Source organism: Peromyscus eremicus, chromosome 9 (assembly GCF_949786415.1).
Source record: "Peromyscus eremicus chromosome 9, PerEre_H2_v1, whole genome shotgun sequence".
NCBI lineage: Eukaryota > Metazoa > Chordata > Mammalia > Rodentia > Cricetidae > Peromyscus > Peromyscus eremicus.
In genome coordinates this window covers 61,474,476-61,496,170 of record NC_081425.1, presented here as the reverse complement: position 1 = coordinate 61,496,170, position 21,695 = coordinate 61,474,476, and the positions used below count along the sequence as shown (strand labels likewise).

Below are 21,695 nucleotides of genomic sequence, written 5' to 3'. Positions count from 1 at the left end.
TTCCAGATCAGCCTTTCTAGATGGAATTCAACCCTGCTGCCCTGGAGGGTTGTATGTCAGGACTTCCTACTCACCTCAGCTTGTTAGCGTGCAGGAGTGACCATGGGCTGGCTCCTTGGGAGGAGGGAGAAAACATCTGTGCATGTCATCTGTGGTCTGTGGTTCAGATGGCAGCAGCTGGGTTTCACTGCTCCGTAGTGGAATCTGGCGGTTCAGGGAAGCTGCCATGCCCTGCAGACTCCCATTGTCAGCAGAAAGACAGATTTGAATCCATGACTGTCAGGCTTATTAGAGCCACGTGCGTTCTTCTGTGTATCTGTGACTAGCCTACGGTTTGCTGCGGCAAGTCTGCCACCACAGGGCCTTTTACAAGGTGGATGGTTTCTGCTTGCTGAACCGAAGAGAAAGCGCAGGCTGGGAGCAGGGCCCTTGAGCTTGAGGACACAGAGGAATCTGTGTCCTGTTTTGGCTCTGCCAGGGTGTGATGCTTGATATGCCCCCGAGGAACTGTGGCAGTGTGGCTAACGCTGAGATTGGCAAATGCTTTTTCTGTGTTGTTCTGGCTCTTTACCGTGGTTGAGATTGTCCGCATTGGTGGACACAGGTAACAATACTCAAGTGTCTCAGACATAAGACTGTTGCCTCTGCTGATGAACATCTTAAGGAACCTACACATGGCTCAGGAGCAGCACCATTTGGTGACTTTGTGGGACGTGAGGCGCTGATCGGGGACCATGTGTCTGCTTCAGAATTTCCCCCCACCTCCCTCTTGGGACTTAGCCACAGGATTGATGAGCTTGCAGAGAACTCTGTATGTCTAATTGGGTAGAAAAGGGCTAGTAGCCTTTCCCCTCAGCTTCCATTAATGGGGTGGCTGAGTGGGTTTGCGGCTGTCCCTGGAGAGGAATCAGAGACCGGCTTGACAAGGCCAGACAGGGGTTTGGAGCAGGGAGAGACTTGAAAGGTCTTCAGCTGCAAGAAGCTTGCTCAGGCCCCCCAAAACGTCCCTCCTAGTTACCGCTTCACACCTCTGCAACCTCTGTATGGTACTGAACTAGGAGGGAGAGCCTTTGTTCACCTCTGAAGCAGATATAAGGGGAGGGTGGGGAAGCCAGGCCAACTAACTGTGTGACAGCACTAGATGGGAAGCCTGCGACGCCATGGGCCCAGTATTGCAGCCGGAACCTTCTTAGAAAGTGACAGAAATGGGGCAGTCGCATTGTGCCGGCGTGCTAACATTGCAGCTCTGTCTCATTAAATGGTCAGAGATCAGTCCCTGGTGCTGAGCACACCATACGTGCTGGAGATAAAGGGATCTTGCGTCCCAGGTTACATGTGTACTTTTAAACACATGCGCATGGGTTAGGACTTCTCTGTGGCAGAAGAGAAATAATCTCTGCTTTAGAAATGTGCCTGGTCGCCACCCTCCAAAGGGGTGGAGAGCTCCCCTGTAATGTTCTAATCCATGAATGGTGAGATGATGAGGGGAGTCACTCTGACTTGTAGCTCCTGCTGTCACAGTCCTGTGTGGTTCTGTTGTCTATTCTGGTTTGCAGGGACACGTGTACCTAAACGTACTGGGTGATGTTCATGTGCTAGATGCTAATCAATCCGGAACAGTTTTCACGAAGAGGTTCACCGTCTTGTGTAGCAGGAGAGGTGGGGGTGTGAAAAGTTAAACAGTGAAGAGCACATGGGTGTGGTGGTCAGTTCACTCAGGAGGGATTGAGGTTCCCAGGAGCTCCGAGACCGGGGAAGACTCTCCTGGAGATGAGGAAGCACAGGCTGGCTATTTATCTTTTTTTGTGTGTGTGCGATACTGGGGGTGGAACCTAGGGCCTTGTGCATGCTGGGCAAGTGCTCAGCTATCTGTATGATAACGAACCTCCTGTGTGTCACGGGTGTCTGATCGCCATGGCTCTAGGATGCATGATTTCAGGACATCCTGGGCAGCTACTTTACTTTTCTGTTGTAGAAATATACATGTGTATATATATATGTATGTATATAAAATACTTTTTCAGTGCTGTGGGTCATGCTGATGGTCTCACGCATTTGAGGTAAGCACTCTTCTGCTGTCCCCATGTCATGTCATGTCCCCCAGCTCCTTGTCATGGCTGCCTGAGCGCCTGGACAGACAACTGTTGAGTCGTGGTGGAGCCCCTCAGCCCAGTGGCTGTCCACATTGCTTCCTCTCATCTTCTCTACGCACACACATCCTTTCTCTTTTGCTCACCCTGCTTCATGCCACTGCACAAAGGAGTTTTACTTCCTGTCCATAACACTTCTGGCTGCCATGATTTCTTAGCATTTTTTTTTAAAGCTTCTACACGTTATTATTGAACAAGCCAATTAGCTCACGTGGAATAAATAAAAACAAATCAGACCCCTAATTTAAACACAATCAAATCTCCAGAGGTTAAAAACCTTCAGCTCCATCTGGTAGGATTGATGGATGACTGTGATTTGGCATAAACCCTCAGTCACACCGACGTGTGTGTGACACACCCAGCTTCCTTCCCCAATGTCGCCCCTTGGAGTTGTACGTGATTTTGTTACCAGTTTTCACCCAAGTCCATTGGGGAATAGGATGATTTTTGCTTCTGTTTCTTGGCCAGGAATCTCTTGAGTCTGAAAGTCTTGTGAGGAGACAAGGCGCAAAGCTGATGTCAGAGGGAAGAAGGGTGGTTTCTTAGCATGTCACCGGCCTTTGGCCTCGTGGTTTGTCTCTTGTTTATCGGCTGTGTGATCTTGTGGAGGAGTTAACCTCTCTGTGTGCATCAGGTGTCATATCTGGAAGCTGCCTTAGTCTGTCTCTGACCGGGCAGAGACTGTGCTGTGAATAAAGAGGAGGAGCCTCTCTCAGTCCCCGAAGCTGGGAAGCTGAGCATCAAGGCACAGGTGTTTGGTGTCTGGAGAGGGCCTTCTTATGGTAGCCTCAAGGGGCCGAACTGGTAAAAGGGGCTAAAGATACAGTGTTCCTGTGGTGGGCAATGGCAGACAGAAGGGCTAGATGGCTCTCGGAAGCCCCCCACCGTTTTGTGTGTGTGAGCACACACAGACATGTAGAAGCCAGAGGTCTACATCCTGTCTCTTGCTCTAGCCTAGAGTTACTTATTTGCCTAGACTGGCAGCCAAGAAGTCCCCAGGATCTTTCTATTTCCCCTCCCCAGCTCTGGGATTACAGATGTGCAGTGCCGCACGGTGTTTTTTGTGTTTTTTTTTTTTTTTTTTTTTTTTTTTTTACATGGGTGCTGTGGCTATGAACTCAGGTCCTCACACTTGAATGGCAAGCCACCTTTCCAGCCTCCTGAAAGCTCCTTTTATGTGACCGTTAATCCAATTCGTGACTTAATCATCCATTCCCCAAAGCCCTCACTTCTAACTACCATCACTTTGGGTATTGCATTTTTTTTTTTAAATCATTTGGGAAAAGCCTTTATTAGGGCCTGGTATTGCAATATGGGGAAAAAGTTTCCTGAACACACAATGATGTCAAGCAGTAACTGTCTCAGCTAAAGATTTCAGAAGCTCTGCTGTTTGTTGGAATCACCTGTCATTAACAAACTGATTGCTGTTCTCCCCAATACCTAAAACAGTGTTGGTTTCAGATGAGACCTAGGCATTGGACTGTTTGAAAGCATCTCACACACAGTCAAGTGTGGGAAGTCAGGCTGTTGAAGGTTAAGTGGATGGATCTGTAAAAGGCTTAGGAGTATTGTTAGGTGTTCTGGAAGTTTTGAGGATGCATCTGGGAATGCCTTGACGGTTTGTGATGGGGTGTTGCAGTGGGTGCAATTCTGAATGGTCCTGTGCTCCCCATCCAGTGCACACCAGTTTGCAGAGCTGAGGCCCTCTGCTGTGTTCTGAAAATTGGGAAGTGTCACAGAGACTGTAGCTCACAATTCAGAAGACGCTGTTGTGCACAGGGAACAAGGGCCTGGTGTTGGGGAGCACTGGTGCCTTAAAGCAATGGTGCCTCTCGGGCTGCATCATTCCAAACCAAGCGTCACTTTTCTTTTCTTTTTTTTTTTTTTTTTTGTTTTGTTTTTTGTTTTTTGTTTTTTGAGACAGGGTTTCTCTGTATAGCTTTGCGCCTTTCCTGGAACTCACTTGGTAGCCCAGGCTGGCCTCGAACTCACAGATATCCTCCTGGCTCTGCCTCCCGAGTACTGGGATTAAAGGCGTGTGCCACCACCGCCCAGCCCAAGTGTCACTTTTCCTCCACACCCAATCTAACTTGGTCTCTCTTTGACATCAGATCTGTCTTCCAGATTGTGAAGGCCATTATGTTATAAACTACCTGTTTCTAGCGTTATTTGAAAGAATGTATAGGTTGTGCATTGTATGTCCAGCTGTGCACATTCATTCCGACTTCATTTGTTTTTTTACTCACTGGACAGCTGTTGTTGAACACCTGTTGTGAACCGAGCTCTAAACTAGCAGTTTGACCCAAGGAAAGGTTTTTTTCTCTGTTGGCATGGATAAATGTTTTTTAGATTTAGTTATTTTATGTGTTTGGGTGTTTTGCCTGCCGGTGTATCTGTGAACTGTGTGTATCCCCTGGAACTGGATTTACAGATGTTTATGTGCCACTGTGTAGGTACTGGGAACCAAACCTGGGTCCTCTGCAAGAACAATAAATGCTCTTAATTGAGCCATCTCTCCAGCTCAAGGTTGTGGGTTTTTTGTTTGTTTGTTTATTTGGTAGTGAGTGTGGAAGCCAGGGTTCAGTTACATGCTCCACCTCTGAGCTCCACACCAGCCATTTCATTCTTTCTTTTCTTTATTTATTTTGAAACAGGTTTCTTTGTGTAATAATAGCTCTGGTTGTCTTGGAATTCCTTCTGCAGACCAGGCTGGCCTCAAACTTAGAGATCCATCTGTCTCTGCCTCCTGAATGCTGGGATTAAAGGTGTGTACCATCACTGCCTTACTACACACCAGCCATTTCTTTAGGGGTGTGTGTGTGTGGTGTACATGTGTACATGTGCTCACCTAGAACATGGGGAGCTCAGAGGACAGCTTTCTGGAGTTGTTTCTCTCCTTCCATCCTGTGGGTCCTGGGATCAAACCCAGGTCACCAGGTTTGGTGGCAAGTGCCTTTACCCGCTGAGCCATCTAACCAGCCCCCATTCTTTAGGTTTTGATTTACAATGGCAACATTCTCTGTATTTGTCTTTTGTGGTAACACGATTATTCAACTTTTAATATTAAAACATCTGAAGGACATTTTTCATGTTGACTTTGTGGGCTTTCTTTGAACCCTGCTGAGATTAATTAAATCAAATCCCGTGCAACAATTATCCTGGCAAGAAGAAGAAATATCTAGGCGAGTTATTAAAACCAAGTTGACCCAAGACACTAAGATTTGAGCACATGATGACCCACAGCAAGCATAGAAGCCTGCAATGTAGTGAGTACTGCCTGCTCCCAGTTTATTTTGGTGCTGAATTAGCCCTGGCTATGTGGGGAAACTAATTATATAAGCGAGAAGTTTGTGAACTCATATCCTGGTCACGATGTGTTCTTTCTGTGGAAAAGTTAGATGATGGTATTCATCTTGTTTTGCTAGGCAGTGGAGGGCTGCAAATACTGGGTGTTTACTGCTAGGCTGACCTCACGTATTTAAATGTGGATTGCAACCGGGAAGAATTGATTCACTGTATTTGTTCGGCTGCCCAATTACCAAGTGAGAGGGAAACTTTTGTATAGCCAGCACACAGGCCACTCAGTATGGCGGTAAAGACTAGCTGCCATTGTGTGGACTTAGCTGTATCAGTGGCCTTGCCCACAGCCTGAATAGGGCTTAGAAATCAGGCCTTCAAAGGAATGGCAGTTGCTTAAATGTTCGTGGATCCTTCTGAAATAACATCCTCTCAGTGCTCATTTGAACAGTAGAGAACGTATTAATATGTGAAGATTTAGTTATATTCAAAATGAGTTTATCTGTTTCAGTGAGAAAAATTAAATGTTAATGCTAAAAAAAAAACCCACAAGTAATCTAACATATGCCAGAAAGAATAAGCACACTGTTCTTTCAAACGCTGCGTGTTCAGAGCTACTCAGCTGCTTTCTATGCTTTTTCTACCTCCACTCTTCTGAAACAAATCTGAAATCCCCAGGGCCAGGGCCTGGCCCTTCTTGTTTTACCAGGGTGAGCTCAGCCCTGGTGTTAGAGCCTCTCTCTGTGTCCTTGGCCGTTGTCAGAACTGTGGGACAGGCTTCTGACAGGCTTCTTTCCCTTGTGATGTCTGGGTCCGAGGCTTGTTCGTGGTCTCTGTCCCGGGGAGGCACAGATGGAGGCAGTGCTGGTATACCCATCCAGAAATAGGGGCTTCGCTACTTCAGCGTGCTCAGGAGTGAGGCACCGGCTGCATGTAGTCTCACGTTCCTGGCTCCACTGTGATTTCAGCAGTGGAATTCTGAATAAGCACAGCAGAAGCTTCTTTAGAACATTCATTCTTTATGACGAGGCAGGGGATGGGTGTAATAAGAACATGGAATCCTAATGAAAGAGAATGAGTTACTTTGTCCTCAGGTGGTGTCATGGGTCTGCAGATGCCACAGTCTACTTACACAAAGCTAGGTGCCTGTGATCACAGGTGATAGAACTTTATGGAACCCTGTCCATCATGTATGTGGTCCATTGTTGACTGCCATGTCAGCACATGACAGTGTACCAGCCAGGAGTCTTACAGCCTGTTACTGCTCTCTTGATTGCGTCATTTCTTTTGAGCTTGCTCTGACTTTGTGATGTTTAATTGATCATGGCCCCAGGAGCTGGCAGGCCATGCGATAATACAGTACATACCATGCCACCTAGTTTTTTTTTTTTGCCAGGCTACTCTTGTCATCCTGTAGCAACAGAACTGTCCGTTGAAAAGTGTGTGGAAACTTTCTAGGGAGACTTGAACAAGTGTCTACTCACCTCCAGATAGGGAACTGATGATAGACCACAGTATGGACACCACTAACGTCCAACTTGTTGAACTAATGAGTTTTATTGGGGTTACTTATTGAGCAGAAATAACTCAGGGACAGCTGTGTCACCAAAGCCCACCTTAGAATGGGTGACAGCTCATAAAAACTGGGCACCTGGAGCACACTGCACAATCTGCAGGTGGCTTAATAGGTTGGAGTGTGTCCCTTCCAGGTGGCTCCGTTGTTCCGAGCCTCTTCCAGGCAGCTCAGCTGGTCTCTACTTCTTTCAAGCTGCTTTGCTGGTTTTTATTCTTTCAGGTCTGGTCTGAGAGTGATGCTCGGCAGTCTTTACTGCTTGTGTATTCGTGGGGAGGGAGGGGCCTAATGAATTTGGTCAGTTTCAGGGACTTCCTGAAGTTATTTTGAGTTGTTTATTTCCTGTCTTAAGGTGCTCCCTTCAGGATGCAGTGGTGTTCTTTTGGCTCTTTGCTCTGTGTCTCTTAGGGGGCCTGTCACCCAGCTCCCAAATAAGTCACACAGAGGCTTACTCTTTTTTATGTAGGTCTGGCCTTAGCTTGGCTTATTTCTAGCCAGCTTTTTTTTTTTTAACTTAAATTATCCTGTCTACCTTTTGCCTCTGCATTTTTATCTTTATCCTATATACCTTTCTTTCTTTCTTTCTTTCTTTCTTTCTTTCTTTCTTTCTTTCTTTCTTTCTTTATTTCTTACACTGTTGCTGGTTGTGCAGCTGGGTGCTGGCCCTTTCCTATCTCACTCCTTGATCTTTTCACACCTCCATCCTCCTCAGATTTCTCTTATTTATTCTCTCTGCCTACCAGCCCCACCTATCCTTTCTCCTGCCTTGCTATTGGCCGTTCAACTCTTTATTAGACCAATCAGGTGTTTTAGACAGGCGAAGTAACACAGCTTCACAGAGTTAAACAAATACAACATAAAATAACACAGCACGTATTTGCATCATTAAATGAATATTCCACAGCATAAGCAAATGTAACACATCTTAAAAGTAGTATTCCACAACAATGCAGTGTTTCACCTCCTTGTAAATATCCTGTCCTAAAAATCCTTTTGTTTCACTTTCCCCTTATACCCTGTCTTAGTTAGGGTTCTATTGCTGTGAAGAGACACCATGACCAGGCAGCCTTTATAAAGGAAAACATTTAATTGGAGCTGGCTTGCAGTTGAGAGGTTTATTCCATTATAACCAGAGCTGGAAGCATGGTGGCATGCAGGCAGGCATGGTGTTGGAGGGGTAGCTGAGAGCTCTACACCTTGATTGACAGGCAGCAGGAAGAGAGAGAGGCCACTGGGCCTGGCTTGAGCATCTGAAACCTCAAAGCCCCACCTGCAGTGACATAGGCTCTCCAACAAGTCCTATGTACTCCAATAAGGCCACATGCCCTAATTCTTTCAAATAGTGCCACTCCGTATGAGTCTGTGTGTAAATGTGCTCTGAGGGGAAAGGTGTCCCCAGTGGAAGTGATGCAGCTCTGAGAGGGACCGTTTCCCCGGTGGAATTGTTGCAGCTCTGAGGGGAATGGTTTCCTGGCAGTCAGGAGCCAAGGAATACACACCACACAACGAACCTCACAGAAGAGATTTATTAGGCAAGACACAAGAGGGTGACTGCCTCTGCTCAGGTGAGAAGCAGCAGAGAAGAGGCTTTATGTAGGGTTTCTTGGGGAGGAATTTTCCAGGGTGGAGATTTCCAGGGTGGAGATTGGTGGGATTTCAAATCCTGAGCTTGGGGCAAGGCCAGGGATTGGTGGGTTTGGGTGGGTTTTCAAACCCAGAAGTGAGTTCAGACCTTTTACCCTATATGATGGGGGCCATTTTCATTCAAACCACCACACGCCCTAGGTTTTAAAGACATTTCCCTCTAAGATGGAAGGTTTCAACCTGGGAGAAAGCTGATACACGAGTTTCTTTCAGTGATACCTGACTGACCCAACCAGCGCTAGCGTAAGCAGCAATGCTGGCCATCTGAAAGTCCCTCCTCCAGGGAGCTCGCAGGATATCCCAGGCACCCACCCACAGGTCCCCTTCAGTCCTGGAGCACTATGGTGCTGTGCTGGTCTGGGTCAGGTGTTAGAGGACATATTCCCACGATCTAATCTTAGCTGTAACTTGAATGATGAATAGTCCATCATCTCTTACTGCTGAGAGGAGAGGAGAGGAGGAAGCCCTTCTAGACTTTTCCTTCTCAGGGAAGCTGGGTTCGGAGGTGAGGGAGTGTGGGTGACCCAGGTACTACAGGTGACTCTCCTGCCTGGCTGCTCGGCCTGTAGATGGTTTGTGCTGCTTGTTGTGGGCTCAGCATGCAGAAGAATGTTCAGGGCTTAGAGCCCGCTGGGCATCTGCTTCCAAAGGTGATCTTGGAGGAGGAAGTAAGAGTTCTTTCTAATCCTTGTTTGTAATCTGACCTCTTCATACAAAGTGCTCACCCTCAATGGGCTCTGACCTAGAAGCCTCCTGGTAAAACACAGAGGCAGACTAGTCTAACATTACAAGGTCATGTCTCTAATTTACCATGTTGTAGTATTCAGATCCTCACAGGTGGATGGGTCAAACCTTCTATGTTCACGGCTTTTTGTGACTGTAACAAAATCCTTATAAACAGCTTGTGAGGAGGAAGAGTTTATTTGAGGTCTTGGTTTCAGAAGTCGGGCCGGCTTTGGGGCCTGTGGCAAGGCCCAGCATCATGGTGGGGAGCATGTGGCATCATGGTAGGTGGTGGGGAAGGTGGGGGCATGTGACTGTGCAGAGATATTCAATTCCTGTTGGCCAGGAAGGTGGGGGCATGTGACTGCGCAGAGATATTCAATTCCTGTTGGCCAGGAAGGGGTGGGGTTTGGATTTCCATCTTCCTGTCAAAGGTATGCCTCCAGTGACCTACTTTTCACTAGGTCCTGCTTCTTACACACCTTATAATAGAGCCATGGGTGAGGACCGAGCAGAACAGGCCTTTGAGAAACATCCCAAAACTGAACCACTGCAGCTTGTAATAATCGTCTCTGACTTGGGAGCAGAGTTTCTTCCTTTTCCAGGTCGGCCCTAGGATTTTTTTTTTTTTTTTATGACTTCCTGCAGTTTTCTTTTTTAAGCCTGCTGATATTAATTAAATGAAACCCCATGCAACAGCTATTCTGCAGCCGAGGGGCTTATTAAATTTCAGGATTATTAAATGCTGGACCACTGATTTGACTCATTATTACAGTTGGATTATTAGTTTCTGTTGTTGTTGTCAGAGGTGTCTGTCAGAGCCCGGTGTCCTTTGTGGTGGTGGTTGAGTAGACATTGCTGCTGATTTCAGTTGCCCTTCCATTCTGGATAGTGGGGGTCTCTCCAGGAAGGTGAAGCTGTCTGTCATCAGGATGGCTCTGCTGTTTAAGCTTTTCTTGGAAAGTGTATAGAAACTGCATCTCCTCCACACAGGGCATCTTTGTCCCCAGGTTGGGGCTTTTGAAGAAAGCTTTTTCAACGGGACACTCCTCTGAGCTGAAGATGGTAGTGATCTGTGCAGATCAGCCTGGGATAAAAAGATCATTGTGAGCTGAGACTGAGTCAGCTGGAGAGCTCTTGGGCCCTGCTTCTCAGAAGTGGGACAGCTACCTTCTCTGGATGTCCCTCCAGGTCACCAGAAAACTCTCTGAACACATTTAGTAGCTTATTTATTTATTTTTTTTCTTGAGACAGGGTTTCTCTGTGTATCCCTGGCTGTCCTGGAACTCACTCTGTAGACCAGGCTGGTCTGGAACTCACAAAGATCTGCCCGCCTCTGCTTCCTGAGTGCTGGGATTAAGGGCATGCATGACGGCATCCTGCCTTTGTTTAGTAATTTTTGAGAGAGTATTCAAAAGACAGCAAATCTCTAGAGTGAATGTTGGTTTTCTGCTTTTTCTGAGTAGAAAAGTGCCCTGGGATGTGCTGTGTGAAGAAGATTGGGTCTGCTGAGCACTGGTTACACAGGCATGGCCCTCCTCTACTAGAGGCATATTTTTCATGGTGTTTGAGCTGAGAGGACACTTCCCCCTTGGGAGGAGGTCACAGCCTTTGTCTCAGCAGGGCTAGCTGCCGCTAACCAAATCTGGATCTGCAAGGTCTTCCCAAGGAAATGGCTGCTGTGCCGTCCGTGTATGAAGGCATGTGGAAGGTGTTGCCCCTGGGCTGTGTCCGTGCCTCAGTGCCGACAGTTCTGCAGAAAAGGTGAGGTAGTGGCCCTCAGTGTGGAACCCACAGGGCAGATCTGACCCATCCTGCTGCTTCTGTGTGTAGGGCGGAGCCAGAGTCTGTCAAGATGGCAGGGTGCCCCTGTATGTGTCTCAGGGATGGTTTTCCAGCTCACTCACTCAGCTCACTCACTCGACTTCCTCTTTCCATGGTTTCAGGTCCCCAAAGCCAGCTGTCATCTGAAAACGACTGCCAGAAAGTTTTGACACAAAAAAAAACTCATAAATAGCTTACTTTTAAATAACCTTTCCTGAAGTGTATCCTATTCTCTCTTTCTCTGTCTCTCTCTCTTTAATCTTCCTTTCTTAATTAATTGAATTTTGGATTTTTGAGACAGAGTTTCTCTGTGTAGCCCTGGCTGTTCTAGAACTCAGTCTGTAGCCCAGGCTGGCCTTGAACTCAGAGATCCACCTGCCTCTGTCTCCCAAGTGCTGGGATTAAAGGTGTGTGTGTGTACTGCCACCACCGCCCAACTCTGTTTTATCATTAGTGATTGTTATTAGTCTTACAGCACACCTTATCATAATATGTGCACATATGAAACTATAGTGCTCAGAACTATCTACAGCACCATGTCTCCTGTGGGACGCATGGGACATAATCTCCTGTGGATCTGGAGGAATATTTTGTAGTATATGGCACTCCCTAAGTGCCATATAGGTGACAGGGGGGATGTTATGGGTGTCTGGGGGATGGTTTCAAAGGAATTGGTGTAGAGGGCTGGTAGGACATGGTGTTGTTCTTTTCCTTATGACATCATAGTTTCCTTTTGATATCTGTTTTTCATATCACACACACAAACACACACACTCACAAGCCAATAAAACTTATTCTTCTGGAAAACCAGGTCTCTTGTTAATAGGGCCCAGCAAGTCCAAGGGCCCAAGGACAGGTTAGGTACACTGGTTCTTGGCATGACATCTTAAAATGACCTCTAGCCTTGGGCTAGTTGACTGAATCTGCTTTGTTTTCTGTAAAAAATGAAGTCTGGTATTCTTGAAAGGTCTATTTTTCCAAATAATAATAATAATAATAATAATAATAATAATAATAATAAAAATAATAACAACACAACAGTGGGCGAATTGGCTGTTCATTATTAGCTGGCAGGCTGATGCTATTCTGTTGTTGGCTAACTTCTTTCTCTCCTCCCTGCTTGTGAGTGGATGTCTGGCTTATCCATGTTAGAAGTCAGACATCACCATTTGTCCTCAGTCTGCTTTCTAGCTATCATTTCTTCCCCACTCAAGTTCAAGGTTATACTGTTTAGCTTCAGTATTCCTTGAAGCATAATGGATTTGAACACTACTGTTCTGGATTCATCATTGCTTTTAATCATTAAGAACATCATAAGAGCTAACTCTTAGATATGATGGGTCAGCACCACGAGGCTGATGCAGGAAGATTTGTGGTTTCAAGAACAGCTTGGGCTACTTAGTGAGAGCTTGTCAAAAGTCCTCTCCCCTTAGTAGATACATGGATGAAAATGGCATTCTTTCATGAGAATGCAGGCAGCTGTTGATGTGGCCAACATGATCTGCCTTAGGTAAAATCAGATAAGTAACTCCTTTGATTCTTCTTTGTTCTCCCAATAAAATGCATCTGGCGTATGACATGACCTGCTCTTGCATTGCTACCTCATCTCCTGTGAATCTGAGAGACTGAGAGGCATGATATTTTCATCTTTGCATCTCTGGTTTTGACAGCCTAGTGAATGTACATGCCTTTTGAAGGGACCATGCTGGTTCGGAAGAGTTACTAGTTTGGATAGTGTCTTAGTTGGGGTTTCTATTGCTGTGAAGAGACACCATGACCCTGATAACTCTTATGAAGGAAAACATTTAACTGAGGTGGCTTATAGTTTCAGAGGTTTAGTCTACTATCATCATGGTGGGACATGGCGGCATGCAGGCAGATGTGCTGGAGAAGGAGCTGAGAGTTTTACATCTTCATCCTGCAGGGAACAGGAAGTGAACTCTGTCTACACTGAGTGTAGTTTGAGTGTAGGACACCTCAAAGCCCGCCCCCACATTGACACACTTCCTCCAACAAGGCCACACCCACTCCAACAAAGTCACATCTCCAAATAATGCCACTCCCTATGAACTTATGGGGGCCAATTATATTCAAACTACCACATAGACACTGTTTTTAGTATCAGGCCTCTACTAAAGCTCTTGGGACACATCTCCTATGGTGGAGTGGGGTACTGTATGGTAGCCACATCCTGCTTCTCTCCCTGAGTGCCATGCAAGATGACACTTATGACTCTTATAGTGGGGACATTATAAGAGTTTCAAAGGAAGTGCTGTGGACAACCAGAAGCTCTACTCTCACGTCCACAAGGCAGTATGGCCTAGTTTTTTGGAGGGAAGGAGAGAGAGTGTGCGTATTTATGTGTGCTGAGACACATGTATGTGTAGTGTATGTGTATGCTTATACATGTGGAGGTAAAAGGTCAACCTCAGGTGTCATTCATCAGGAGCCATGCACGTTTTTTAAAAAATTTATTTTATGTATTATTATGTGTGTGCATGTAGAATGTGGGGGACATGCACATGTCACAGTGCTTATGTGGAGGTTAGAAGACAACTTAAATTAGTTGATTCTTTCCTTCCACCATGTGGGTCATGGAGACCACCTGCTGAGCCTTCACTGGCCCCCATATCTACCTTTCGAAGTTTAAAACAGAGTCTCTCACTGGCCTGGAACCCTCCAAGTAGACGGGGCTGGCTGGCCAGAGAGCTGCCTGTCTCTGCCTTCACAGCACTGGGTTTACTGGGTGCCACAGCTGAGGGGTGTGTGTAGTGGGGTGGGAGTCTGGAGCGCACACTCAGGTCATTACGCTTGCATGGCAAGAATGTTACTTTTAGATTTTTAAGTGAAATTTCTGTGTTAGATCTAAGAAATAAATTCTGTGTTTTAAAATTCTCTCAATAGACCAGACAGCTTGGATGATATCTCAGTCTGTTGCCTGGACCGCTGTATCAGCATACCATACAGTAGGTGGCCTTGGCAGCAGAAATGTATTTCTCACAGCTTTGGAGGCTATGAGGTCGAAATCTAGACATGGCAGATGCAATTTCTGGTAAAAACTGCTTCCTGACTCACAGAAATTCTCATATGACAGAGAGAGTAAGGGATTTGTTTGATATCTATTCTATCTATCCATCTATCTATCCATCTATCTATCCATCCATCCATCCATCAACCATCCATCCATCCATCCATCCATCCATCCATCCATGTGACTTCTCTTTGCATTATTCACTTAGGGCAGGGTCTCTTGCTGAACCTGGAACTTAACATTTTTTGGCCTGCCTGCAAGCCCATCTGTCTCTGTCTCCCATCCCAAGCACTGGGGTTACAGGTGTGCATGGCCCCACACCTGGCTTTTGTGTGGGGCCTGGGGATCTGAGCTCAGTTCCTCATGCTTTCACAGCAAGCATTTTACCCTCTGAACCATCTCCCCAGTCTCTTTAAACCCCACCCATAAAGTAACAAGTCCATATTCACCCCTTCTCCCACCCCTGGCAACCATCATTAACATTGCTATCTCAGCAGGCATGAAATGCTGTCTCCTTGGTTTTGAGATGCATTCTCTTGATGTATAATGATGTTTATATCTTTTTATATGCGCTTATTGGTGATTTGAATCTGTTTCCATATTCGTCTGTTCAAGGTCTGTGCCAGTTTAACTGGATGACTTGTCATTTTGTTGTTGAGCTGTGTTCCTTCCTTTGGAATTTAGATTCTTATTAGACCAGTGGTCTGCAACCATCTCTCCTATTCTACAGAGTTTCATTTTACTTAGTGCTTGTGTTCTTTGCCTCAAAGTTTCTAATTTTAATGACTCCAACTAAGCTATTTTTTTTCTGTTGTCTTGTATATCTGTCCTTATGCCAATACCACTATCTTGATTTCTGTAGCTTTGTGGTAAGCATTGAAATTGTGAGATATAAGATATCCTTTTCAAGAACATTTATGCTCTACTAGGTCCCTTAAATTTTCATAATGAATTACAGGATCAGCCTTCAAATTTATGAAACATAATTAGCTGGGATTTTGATGGTCTTACATTGAGTCTGCAGATGAATTTGAGGCACATTTCCCTTCTGACTATGGTGAATCCATTTATTGAGGTCTTGAATGTCAACACTGGTTTATAGTTTTTCAGTGTACGTTTTGTATTTCCCTGGTTAAAGTGTCCCTACGTGTTACTTTTCTCTGGTGCTGTTGTAGATGGAGTTCTTTCCTACAGCTCCTGTGGGAATGGTTTATTGCAGTGATCTAGACATGGGGCTGGCTCTTTTTCATTTTGTCTTTATCTAGCAGCTTTCTGCGCTTATTTCCTAGTTCAGTGGTTTCTTGGTGTTATACTTATTATATTTTCTGTGTAAGATTATGACACAGGGAAAGAGAGATGATGGTACTTCTTTTCCAGTCTGAATGCCTTTATCTCCACATTTTTGCTGAACTGTGCTGGGCAGAATGATGGGGACTAGAAATGGTGACTGTGACATGTATATATATATATATATATATATATATATATATATATATATATATATATATATATATATATATATATATATGGATATATATCCATAGGTGCCTGTGGTTGTGCATGTGCAAATGCCCATGCTGTACAGTATGCCCATATCATGACCATGTTATTTTAAATGTGGACCTAAGTATATCAGAGAATGAAACAAGAGGCAGCATCCTGGGATCCAACCCTGGCTGTTTCACAGTGAACTGAGTGTTCTGTTCTGAGGCTTGCCTTCTTTCTTTTCCTTGTATAATATAGAATTAGTTTAAGCCCAGGAATAAAAGTATAGATTGTCTAGTACAATATTTTATATTAGTAGACAAGTCATAAATGATGACTTACAGGGGTGTCTTCAGCTTCTTTTCAGTGACTCTGATATTAGCCATATCCTAATATCTACTTATTATCTACCATGTTCTGGTATTAATTTGAACTAATAGGTGACTGTTTCAGTGAAGTCCTAGGTTTTGCTTATGTTTGATTAGCTGAAATCTGTCCTCATTCAGTTCTTTGGCAAAGGAGCATCCTTCTTCCTCCCTTTAATTCTATGGGCTAGCTTTGGAAACTTGTTATAGACTGTCGTTTTTCCTTGAACAGAGGAATTGTGTATCTGAGGAAGTCTTCAAGAGCTCACGAGCCCAGACTCAGCTGCAATGTACTCCAGTTCCCACGCTCACTGCTGGATGCCATCTGCCCCCCTCCTCATCTGTCACCTGGAGATAAGGTCATGCCTCCGAGCATCCTTCTGAGAATGCGGACTCGGGTGACAGGCCTTTAACACAGCACGTGGCCTGGCAGGGTCTGATAAATAGGTGCAGTAGGTGTGTCCTTCCTCCTTGCCATCTCCAGGGCTTCAAACAGGATTTGGCATGTAAGAAATGTTGGAACAGAAGCCAGCAAGGTGGCTCAGCAGGTAATGGCGTTTGCCACCAAGTCTGACAACCTGAATTTGAGCCTCAGAACCCATACATTCCTGCAGGCCATCATCTCCTCCACATGTGCTGTTTTGGCACAGACATACAAGCACACAAATGTACATACAGCAGTAAGTTCTTTTTAAAAAGGTAGTAGTAGTAGTAGTAGTAGTAGTAGTAGTAGTAGTAATAATAATAATAATAATAAAAACAGAGTGAAAGGTTTTCCTGGGGGATGGTGTTTTGTTTTGCTTTTGTAGTGCTTGGAATTGAATTTCAGGCTTCCAGATACTAGGCATGGGCTCTGTAACTGAGCTTTCCTAGCCTTGAGTGAAGTGTTTGGTTGGCAAACCGCTTGTAAGAAAATTCCTGTTTTTCTCTGTTTGTATATAGCAAGGGTTCCTGCTTTTGGAAGGCAGCCCGCTTGTGTGAGACCAGTGTAGACATGGGCTGAGAGAATGAGCATGGGCAAGGATGCTTTCCCAGGAGCCTCCTGTGGACAGACAGGAGGAGTGGGGCTCCTTGCTGGTCTCGATGGGCTTGCCCGCCTTTCTGGACTGTGCCATTCCTCCTGGTGGTGCTGCTAGGGTTAAAACCATCGGCCGTGTAGATGGTATCAGTGTTGGGGAAGCTCAACATGTTGTTTCACTTCATTACTCAGGACAGGTAAACAGAGCTGGTCCATTAAACCAGACCCGGCGAGCAAGGGCCACTCCTGCAGGGACACAGGGACATTGGTGCCCACGCTGGATGAGTGGCACACAGGGGCCTCGTTCTTTACTTATTTTTGCTGCATTTGGGATCAGGGTGTATGGAGCCTCTGTAGCAGACATCTAGTCACGTGCACATTCCTTACTTGTATAGCCTGCGGGAAAGCTGGAGAGAGATGGCTGTGAACCTGGACAGCCCTAACACAGCAAAGGCATAGCCTTTCGGCTACATGGTTAGTATTCCCAGTGCTTTACCTCTTACTAGGTGTAACTTTTTTCATCTCTTTTGCTTTTATTTGCACATTTAGGTGCTTTTAGGAGGGATGTGGTTTTGGTCTATGAAATCATATCAATTGAATATAGATTTTTTAAAATTTTTTTCATCACACACGTTAAAGATACTGAGAACAAGATTCTTCTGGACAGTTGGCATTGTCCCTGATTTCCCTGAGGACAAATGTCCTCTTACCCAGCAGGATCCAGTGACAGAGCCAGAAACTTTAGTCAAGGGCATCATCACTCTTTAAACTTTGCGCACAAAAGAGCAGTGTCCCAATGCTGGAACTCTTGCTAAAGAGTTTTCAAGGAGGCACAAGTAAGGCCTTTCAACCCCCTCATAATGCTCTGTGCTCGGGCAGTGGCCTTCCTTATTGGTGCACCTGTACTGTGAGAGGAAGAGACAGAGGTAGATTCCACTCTGCACCGGGTCAGAAATAGGGAAGGTGTTCATTCTAATACTGGTTTGCTCTGCATTAGTCTTTAGAATAATGCCCCAAAGTGTCCTGAGACATGGTGGCAGTGTTTTTCGTCTAGAAAAGCCTGCGCTGTTGTAAGGGTTAATGTGGAGTAAGTGTGTTGTGAGAACGACTGGAACTCCATGGCTTCCTCCCCGTGGTGCTGTGTGTTGACTGATTTCGAATAAAAAGGGGCATGGCGTCATCAGTGCTGACCGAGAGTGACATATTTTTATGAAATCTGTGGGAAAGCCATTTGGAGTGTCCCCTGGGAACCTCTGGATACGCTCCTGAACTGAATCGTCAGATCACTTTCCTGGGTCCCTGCCACTCCCGGCCTAAGCTCCGTTAAGTGGGTGCAGCGTGGACCGGGAACCATTGGCACAGGCATTGCCAGCAAACAACTGCACATACGTGGGCAAGTGGGGAGGGCACAGACAGAGCCATCAGGGCACCGGCATCGTTGCTGCCCGCCTCCCCCCAACACCCGCCGTTGATGCCAGTTTTGGTTTCTCTTGAGTGTATGTTTAACCTGTTGGTTTTTCCTCGCTCTGATGTGGGGTGGTTGTTATATATTAACTTAATGCCAGGCAGCAGCACAGACTTCTCAATCACACTGGTGGATTTTGTGTTCAGAGTAGGACAAAGTTCAGAGCTCTGCTAATTTCATGGTCTGGACTCCCCAGCTTAGCGACTGGACCCCAAATAAAACCATACTTGCTGTGGTGTGACCTTGTAGTTTGCTGCTTTTTGTTTTTGTTTTTGTTTTGAGACAGGGTTTTTTTTTTTTTTTGTATAGCTCTGGCTGTCCTGGAACCCTTGTAGACCAGGCTGGCCTCGAACTCAGTGATCTACCTGCCTCTGCCTCCCACGTGCTGGGATTAAAGTCGTGCGCCACCATCACCTGGCTTGCAGATTGTTGCTTTTATATAATGTTGTTCTTTAGTTACGGTCGTGAAAGTCGGTTAGGAAGCATGTGGAGTGAGTGCTGTTCTGAGTCTGGAGTCTAGTGGCAGAGCTGGAGATCCACCCATGCTTTGTTGGTTCAGGGTCCAGGCAGATGCCGTGGTGGTTCTGTGTCGCTGATTGGCATTCAGAGTAGGTTTCTGTTGCACTGCTCCAGGGGACCTGCTTTGTAACTGTGTTTATTGCCAGTTTGGGCTCCCTCCACCACGTGAGGTTTAATAGAAGCCTTTCCTCAGAAGGAAGGCTGCAGCACCACATTGGGAACCTTTGTGGAGCGGAGTAGATGCCACTTTCTGTCCCCAGAGAACTTGCTGGAAGTGCTTTGTTCCCACCAGTGCCTGCTGCACGGGACAGACACCCAGGGACGCTTATTGCTTGCTTTATAGAGGGTTGTCTTCATGAGGGGTTTATTTATTAGCAAAATACTGCTGTGAGCATGATTTTTAGGGGCCCATAATTTAGACTTTACTGGTTCAAGGCTGTAATTTTTTTTTCTAAAGCTATCTGGAGATCCATTCACTAAAGAAATAAGCTTTTGCTGAAAATTAGGGATTGAGAATTGAAAGCGCTGAATGAAGTTATGACTTTTGTATTACCTCTGGAAATAATTTCTCCTTTAACTCAAAATCCATTAGTAGCCTGGGTATAATTTTTTTGACATCATGGTTATTAATGCCTTTTAACAAGGTCTCATTTCAGAAACCTTAAGCAAAATCGCTGATTTTAATATAATAGTCATGGTATTTTAGAAATCAAATGATGTATTTATTGAAGGTATCCAATTGCACTAATTTAACTTAGAAGACGTATACATAAATACGAGTTACTTTCATGACCCAGGTATTAGTCAAAGTTCCCTAGAAAAACATAATCTGTAGGTTTTACAACATGTGTGGGCAGATAAGGGTGTATCCATCCTTATCTGGGGTTTTTAAATGTTGGAATATTTTCATAAACATAATGAGGTATGCCATGGAGATGGAGCTCAAGTCTGAACACACAGTTCAGTTCTATTTCATAGATACGTTGTACATATGGCCCCAAAGTAATTTCATATAATTATTTTAATAATTTTGTCTACGAAACAAAGCTCGTGGTGTGGAATTCTTAACTGGAGTATGTATTAGCTTCTCCGTTAGCTCAACAAAGTGACTGAGGCAGATCACTTACAAAGAGAAAAGAGCTTACTTGGTTGGCAATCTGGGGGGCTGAAAGTCCAGACAGCGCAGGGCCTCTGGTGAGGCGGTATGGGCTGTAGCACCTCATGATGGATTGCAATGAGGAAGCCCGAGAGACTGGGTGGGGCAGGCTCAGGCCCAGCTCCTGTGAGGAATTCCTTAAACCAGTGGTTCTCAACCTGTGGTTCAAACAACCCTTTCGCAGGGGTTGCATATCATATTTATATTACAATTCATAACAGTAGCAAAATTACAGTTATAAAGTAGCAACAAAAATCATTTTATGGTTGGGGGTTACGGCAACATGAGGAACTGTATCAAAGGGTTGTAGTGTTAGGGTGGGTGAGAACCACTGCCCTAAGCCCTCCTGAAGGCACACCCCTCCTGGCCTTAGAAACTTTCATTAGGCCCACCTCTGGGAGGTTCCACATCACCTCGAATCCCCCTACCCTGGGAACAAGTTTCCAACAAGGTGGGGAGGTGGGGTGAAGGAGAGGCACATATCTAAACTATAGCATGATGCAGATCTGTGTTCAAGCGTTTCACATTTGGGGGTTTTTAGATTTCAGATTTACACATTCTGAAAACTCAGCAAGGTGGGCGAGTGTCAAGGAAGGAGAGAGAGATTGAGAAATGCTGCTCAGCTTTGAAAAGTAAGCTTGTAATTGTAGGGCCCCTGCAAGCTTAAAGTCGGCAGGGTGCGTCAGTAGGCTGGGAGTCCTGGCTGGAACTGATGTTTCAGTCTGGAAACCAAAGGTAATGTCTTGGGGTTTCTATTGCTGTGATGGAACACCATGACCAAAAAGCAGGCTGGGGAGGAAAAGGTTTATTTGGCTTACACTTCCATATTGCTGTTCATCAATGATGGAGGTCAGGACAGGAACTCAAGCAGGGCAGGAGCTGATGCAGAGGCCATGGAGGGGTGCTGCTTACTGGCTTGCTCCCTATGACTTGTTCAGCCTGCTTTCTTATAGAACCCGGGACCACCAGCCCAGGGATAGCACGACCTACAAAAGGCCTGACCCTTGCCCTTCAATCACGAATTAAGAAGATGGCTTCCAGCTGGAGCTTATGAAGACATTTTCATAATTGAGGTTCCCTCCTTCCAAATGACTCTAGCTTGTGTCACATTGACATAAACTTAACAGGACAGAAATCTCAGGCTGAGTTCCCTGTGTTGAAGACCCTCATGGTTCCTCTTAAGGCCTCCCTCTGAGTGGATGAGGCCCACTCTCACCGTGAAGGATAACCAGCTGTACTCAAAGTCTACAAACTTAACTACCACTCACATCTTTACATGTCCCCCCACCCCCCACAGGGACATCTAGGCTGGCACTGGACCAAACAAATGGGTACCATGGCCTAGCCAGGCTGACACATAAACGTTACCCTTTGCTACCAGATGAGGAGATGTAGGCCCTGCGGCCTATGCAAGGACATGGTACGGAGGACATTCTCCTCCATCT

At 45.6% G+C, this 21,695-nt stretch overlaps 1 pseudogene; it reads right to left on the bottom strand.

Annotated features, from left to right (window-relative positions):
* Window positions 1–744: 744 nt before the first annotated feature.
* Window positions 745–20,317, bottom strand: LOC131918961 (large ribosomal subunit protein eL39-like; annotated as a pseudogene).
* Window positions 20,318–21,695: the final 1,378 nt, after the last annotated feature.